This window comes from Apium graveolens, chromosome 8 (genome assembly GCF_009905375.1).
Source record: "Apium graveolens cultivar Ventura chromosome 8, ASM990537v1, whole genome shotgun sequence".
Lineage (NCBI taxonomy): Eukaryota > Viridiplantae > Streptophyta > Magnoliopsida > Apiales > Apiaceae > Apium > Apium graveolens.
The window spans coordinates 228069596-228076963 of NC_133654.1; the positions used below are offsets into that span (position 1 = coordinate 228069596).

General features: G+C 37.6%; 1 non-coding gene across 1 annotated transcript; it reads left to right on the forward strand.

Moving 5' to 3' along the window:
- Nucleotides 1–6599: 6599 nt before the first annotated feature.
- LOC141681140 (small nucleolar RNA R71) lies at nucleotides 6600–6707 on the forward strand. The gene has a single exon (XR_012558583.1). It is a non-coding gene; the product is annotated as a small nucleolar RNA R71 (small nucleolar RNA).
- The last annotated feature ends 661 nt before the right edge of the window (nucleotides 6708–7368 follow it).

Sequence of the window (7368 nt, forward strand, 5' to 3'; positions counted from 1 at the left end):
CGCTCTAACTTTTAAAATCATTTTGAAGACTCGAAAACATTTTTAAGAATGTTTGGAGTAAAGCTGATTTAATGAAATAAATCAGTCCCGATATATTAGAAAATATCTGAATATTATTATTTAAATAATATTCCCATAAAGAATAATCTTTATAAAAATAATTGAAGTAGAAGTTTTAAAACTTATACTAGAAACGAGTATTAAATAACCAAAGATACACTTATATGAAAGTATTATCTTTATTTGAATAATCGAAAATAAGTTTGATTATTAACACCTTATTCTTTAATAAAATAAAGAATATATTTCAGTAATAAGCGGAGTCATAATACCTCGAATGAATATTATAAATAATATTCATTAAATAAAATAAAGGAGTCATACATCCTCATATGAATATTCAAATAATATTCAATTAATAAAATAAAGTTATCGAATAAACCTTATTCGATTAATAGTTTTGAAAACTATAACCATATATATATATATAAATATATATATATAATCTACTCGGGATCCTCGACTCCCGGTTTTAGAAAATGTTTTCACCTTTGGGTCCATATACTAAGGGTATATGCAAATTACTGCTATTCTCTAGCATAGGTATTATCAACTGAACCAACAGATATATATGGCAAGAATACGAAACAGTCATGCATATATATACCATATCAGCATGCTTCAATATATCGCAACATTTGCTAATTAACCAACATGCATCTATCGCAAGATAATGCATATACATATATTCATCACAACAACAGTATAACGGGTAGAAAACTTGCCTGAGCGACTTGGGGTGATAAAAGGCTCGGGACGAGTCTGGTAACCTATAAACAACAAGTAAGTTGGAATTAAACCAAAGTCACTTGTAAATCTATACCTTAACTAACTTAGACTCTAACGCATGTTTTGCGCTTACTGATTCGCTTAAGTCACTCGGGTACCCTCGGCTCCACCATTTTTAATAATTTAACCTTTACGAGTTTTAAAGCAATTCCTTCGCGAGTGTCTTACCAACTGCCTAACACACTTACCATAAATGTTTCATACATTAATTAACCCTTTTTGGTCTTTAACCTATGTTTCAAGGTAAGGCGAGGGGAAAAGTTTCGTTCGCGAAATGCCGTTACATGAAACGGTCGTTTATCCTAAACCGTGCATCGGAATCGAACGAACTACATATCAAAACGAAGCTCGTAACATGAGCTATCTAAACATGGCAGTGGTCATAATCTAGCAGGGGGTTCTCGGGTCCTAATGTTATGCACAAAAACAGTCTAAAGAAAATCGGACGTTACGACGGCTATGTTTACGCGATTTCCAATATTTTAAACCATTCAAAACCATTCCAAATCAACCTCAAATCCAACATACAACCAACATCCATCCTTATCACATCATAACAACCCCAACCAATTCAATTTAATCATTCATACTTATGCCTAAGCTTAACTTTAATCATACTTAAGTTCTTTTAATCAAAACCACAACATTTACCATTCCATTTCACTACCATTTCAAATCCCAAACTCTAATCACAACAACAAGCTACAATATCATCCTACTAATCAAAATCATCTTATAATATATAGGAATCTAGGGTTTGGAGATGGTATACCTTCCTTGAAGTGGTGGGAGGAGCTAGGAAGCCTTAAGAAGCTTTGAGAAGTCTTAGGAAAGCTTGGATCTTCAAGGAAAACAAGAAAAACTTCAAGTTAAAAACTTGAAAACACTATTCATAGTCTTCTTCTTTGATTAAATGAAGAAGATTGAGAAGGAATTAATGGCTTAAACTCATGATATAGCCCTAACTAAGCATGAAGATGATTAGGGAATTATCTTACCAATTTAGGAGGCTTGGATCTTGAGTTTTTGAATTCTTGCCCATTTGCAATAGTAAAAAGCCGAGAGCATGATGAACCATGCCTTGGTTTCTTTTTGATTTTGATGAAAAATGATTTTACTTGGCTTGGTTGCTTTGTTTTTGTATTTGATTTAGTCAATTACCTTGTTGCCCTTGAATTTTTTGGTTCTCATTCAACCACACCTCCTTCCTTCCCATGTCATGCCTACATCACTTTGTGATGTCATCACCCCTCCTTTGTCCTCTTTCTATTGGTTGGATGACATCATCCCCACTAATCCCTTTGATTAGCTGTTAATTGTTTGCCTAATGACCGTTGATCTGTTATACGGTTCGCTTAACTTTCGTTTTCGTTTATCGTTTGAGGGATCATACCCGGGATCTTATTACTTAGGTTCCCTTAACCTTTCTCAATATATTGTATTCCTTCTATGATCCTCTCTTATAATCCTTTAATTTAAATCCTTTTTATCCTGTTACCTTATACTCAATTCTTTCCGTATCTATTGGATTTCCGGGAAAAATCAAAGTGTTCGGATTTGGATTCTGACGATCTTTACATACACTTATATCCCATATAAAGTACTAATAAAATCTCAGAATATCCATATCAGAACCCCTACATAGTGTGGCATGAAAAGTTTTCTCATTCAGCTAAAACACTATTCACAAGGGTTACAAAAAGTTCAAAATTTTGGGGGTTATTACAAAAAACACAAGATCAAAATTTCAAGATCTTGAAAACACTATTCACCCTCTTCTTTCATGAATTATTGGAAGAGATTGTGAAGGAAATGGAAGCTTAGATTCATAGGATAGCTATATCTATGCATAAGGAACCTTGGATAATTACCTCATAAATTAACAATGCTTGGAACTTGAATTTGGATTTTCTTTTCTTTGAAAATGGTGAAGAAGCCGAGAGCTTCTTGCTTGGAAATGAGAAGTCAATTTTTGTGTTATGATTTGCTTGGCTTGGTTGATATCCTTTTGTTTGTTAATTAACTTTTTACCATGGTAAAGAATGAATGGTTCACAATCAACCAACCAATCCCTCCTTTTTTGTCATGCTTAAGTCATCATGCTTATGTCATATTCCCATACTTGTCTTCTTCTTGTTGGTGTGATGACATCATCATCCACTAACCTCTTTGATTAACTCTTAATTACTTGGCTAATGATCGCTGATCTATTATATGGTTTGCTTAACTTTCATTCTCATTTATCATTTGAGGGATCATACCCGGGATCTCATTACTTAGGTTCCCTTAAACCTTTCTCAATATTTTATATTCCTTTTATGATCCTCTCTTATAATCCATGAATTAAAATCCTTTTTAATCATGTTACCTTATACTTAATTCTTTCTATATCTGGTGGGTTTTCGGGAAAAATCGAAGTGTTCGAATTTGGATTCTGACGATCTTTACATACACTTATTTACTTTATGGAATACTAATACGATCTTTGAATTTCCATAACAGTACTCCTATATAGTGTGGTCTGATAATTTTCCTTAATCACCATCATCATCAAAAGTTACTATTCATCAGGGTTTCAAAAATTCCAAAAATTGGGGTTATTACAGTAGTAGTGTAGTTCGGTTGAGCACAATTGGGGGTCCTACTAGCATAGTAGACCACATGAAATATATTGCTCTTCCTTTTACCAAAAACTGCTCCAACTGCCTAGTCACTCACATCGCACATCATTTCAAAAGGCTCATTCCAATCAAGTGCAGTTATGACAGGTGCCGTGATCAAGCTCTTCTTTAAGCTCTCAAAAGCAGTTAGGCACTCGTTATCAAATTTGAACGGGACATCTTTCTCTAATAAATTGCATAATGATTTTGAGATTTTAGAGAAGTCCTTGATGAAACACCGATAAAAACCCACATGACCAATAAAGCTGCAGATTCCCTAAACCGAAATTGGTGGAGGAAGATTTTCAATAACCCCCACCTTGGCTTTGTCCACCTCAAGACCTTTACTAGATACCTTGTGCCCAAGAATTATGCCCTATTACACCATAAAGTGATATTTCTCCCAATTGAGAACCAGATTGGTCTCAACACACTTTTTGAGAACTGCGCCAAGATTTTGCAAGCACTCGTCGAAAGAATCCCCAAACACGGAAAAATCGTCCATGAACACCTCCACATTCTGACCAATCATATCAGAGAAGATGGCCATCATGCATCTCTGAAATGTGGCAGGTGCACCACATAACCCAAAAGAAACTCTTCTGAAGGCAAAAGTACCAAACGGATAAGTGAAGGTAGTTTTTTCCTGATCTTCTGGAGCGATGAAAATCTGATTATAGCCCGAATAGCCATCCATAAGACAGTAGTATTCATGCCCAACCAACATGTCAAGCATCTGATCAATAAAAGGAGGAGGGAAGTGATCTTTCCTTGTGGCCTTGTTCAGCTTCCGATAATTCATGAAAACTCTCCACCCCATGACTGTTCGAGTAGGAATGAGCTCATTCTTTTCATTAGCAACCACGGTGATGCCTCCTTTCTTCGGCACACATTGAACCGGGCTTACCCAAGAACTATCAGAAATAGGGTAGATGATCCCTGCATCTTGCCACTTGAGAATTTCCTTCTTCACAACCTCATTAATGATCGGATTTAGCCTTCTCTGTTGCTCAACAATCGGCTTGCTTCCCTCCCCTAGCAGAATTTTGTGCATGCAATAAAAAGGGTTGATTCCCTTGATATCTGCTACAGTCCATCCAATTGCCGATTTGAACTCTCTCAGAATTCTCAAGAGCTTTTCCTCATCACTACCTGAAAGGTCAGATGCAATAATAATAGGCAAAGTAGATGCATAACCTAAAAATGCATACCTAAAGTGTTCAGGCAAAGGTTTAAGCTCGAGTGTAGAAGCTTTCTCAATAGATGGCTTGAGACGCTTTGGAGAATTCTTCATCTCTTCCAATTCAAGAGATTCAAAAGGCATATCCAGCCTTCGCTTCCAAGGAGAAGCATTCAAATACTGTAACTGCTCATCACTTTCATCATCTTCACTATCTGAATCCTCCATCAAGGCTTTTTCTAAACCATCAGACTTTAGCATTTTGATCAAGCTCTGAAGTAACCAAAGATTCGACCAATTCCACCTTAAGGCATTCCTCTTCATCAGTAGGGAATTTCATGGCATTAAAAACATTGAAGGTCACATCCTGATCCTGAACTCTCATAGTGAGTTCACCTTTTTGCACATCAATCAAGGTTCGGCCAGTAGCCAAGAAAGGTCTTCCCAAGATTATGAGAATCTTTTTATCCTCCTCGAAATCAAGAATTACAAAATCAGCAGGAAAGATGAGTTTGTCCACCTTGACCAAGACATCCTCCACAATACCTCGTGGATATGTAATAGAGCGATCGGCCAACTGCAAGTACATATATGTAGGCTTTGGATCAGGTAAACCCAACTTCTTGAAGATAGACAATGGCATCAGATTAATGCTAGCTCCCAAATCACATAAACATTTGTTGAATGATAATTTTCCGATGGTACAAGGAATAGTGAAGCTTCCAGGATCTTTAAGTTTTGGAGGCAACTTATGTTAAAACACAACACTGCATTCCTCCGTAAGAGCAACGGTCTCTAAGTCATCGAGCTTCACTTTCCGAGAGAGAATACCTTTCATAAACTTTGCATAGCTAGGCATCTGTTTAAGAGCTTCAGCGAAAGGTATGTTGATGTGAAGTTTCTTGAACACCTCCAAAAACTTAGCAAATTGCTTATCCAACTTTTGCTTCTACAGCCTCTTAGGAAAAGGAGGTGGAGGATAGACTTGTTTCTCCCCTTTATTATCCTCAGGAGGAGTGTGTTCCATAGTTTTCTTCCTTGGTTCCACTTCTGCTTCCTTCTGAACATCTTCTTCAGCCACAACTTCAGCTTCTGGAACTTGAGATTTTTGGGGGGTTGCAACCTTCCCAGACCTCAATGTAATTGCCTTAACCTGCTCCTTAGCTTCCCTCTTGCCTGGAACTTCTGTGTCATTAGGGAGTGTACTAGGTTGTTGATTCAGCAAGGCATTGGCAATCTGCCCAATTTGATTCTCCAAGGTCTTAATAGAAACTGCTTAGCTCTTGCATATGAGCCTCAACTCCTCCAATTCAGATTTTTCATTAGATTGACTTGTACTTCCATGCGAGAGTTGCTAAAGTTGAAGTTGTTGTCTTGGTGCATATTGCGGTTGTTGAAAACCAGGAGGGTTGAATTGCTTTGCTGCATACTGCTGATAAGGCTGTTGCACCACACTTTGATTGTTTCTCTAGCTGAAGTTAGGATGATTGCGGGTGTTGGGATGATAAGTGGCTGGAACTGGTTGTTGCGCCCTCTGAAAGTTACTCACAAACTGATATGATTCGCTAGATATAGCACACTGCTTCGTCTCATGCGGACCAGTACAAAGCTCACATACACTTATGATCTGATTAACCCCATAATTAGCCAAAGAATCAACCTTCATCGTTAAAGCCTGGAGCTGAGAAGCTATAGCAGTAGCTATATCCACTTCCAGAATTCCTGCTACCTTTCCTTGAGGTAGCCTCATAGATGGATTATGTTATTCATTAGCAGCCATCAGTTCAATCAACTCATAAGCTTCATCGTAGCTCTTAGCCCATAAGGCTCCACCTGATGCTGCATCGAGCATGGGTCTAGATTGTGCTCCCAGGCCATTGTAAAAACAATTGATGATCATCCATTCAAGATTCCCATGATGAGGACACTTCCTAAGCATCTCCTTATAATGCTCCCAAGCTTCACACAAAGATTCTCCCGATTGCTGCGCAAATTGAGTAAGAGCGTTTCTAATTGCAGCTGTCTTCGTAATAGGGAAGAATTTAGTAAGAAACTTCTGAGCAAGATCCTCCCATTTGGTGATAGAACCTGGTGGTAGCGAATGCAACCAACACTTAGCTTTATCCCTCAGAGAGAATGGGAAAAGCCTCAGCTTAATTGCATCTTCAGAAACTCCATTGAACTTGAAAGTGTCGCAGATCTCGATGAAATCTCGGATGTGCATATTGGGATCTTCTATTAGAGAACCCCCAAACTAGACTGAATTATGTATCATCTATATCGTGCTAGACTTGATTTCAAAAGTGTTAGCCGCGATGGCTGGTATGACAATACTAGACTGAATTTTATTGATCTTCGATTGAGAGTAATCCATCAAAGCCTTCGGATTCGCTGCTGGTTCTCCCATTACAGTAACAACTTCTTTTTCAACTTTTTCCTCTTCTTCAAAAACTTTGTTAACTACATCGACTTCTTCCTCCGCTTTATCCAGTGTTCTCTTACGAGATCGAGAATGCGTTAGCATAAACGCTCGCTAGAGTACCTGAAGCACAACAAGCAAACAAGTAAGTAAAATATCTGAGTCAGTGAACTTTAACGACCACTGATGACAAGCACATAAACTAAAAATTAACACCGAGTCCCCGGCAGCGGCGCCAAAAACTTATTAGGACCAAAACA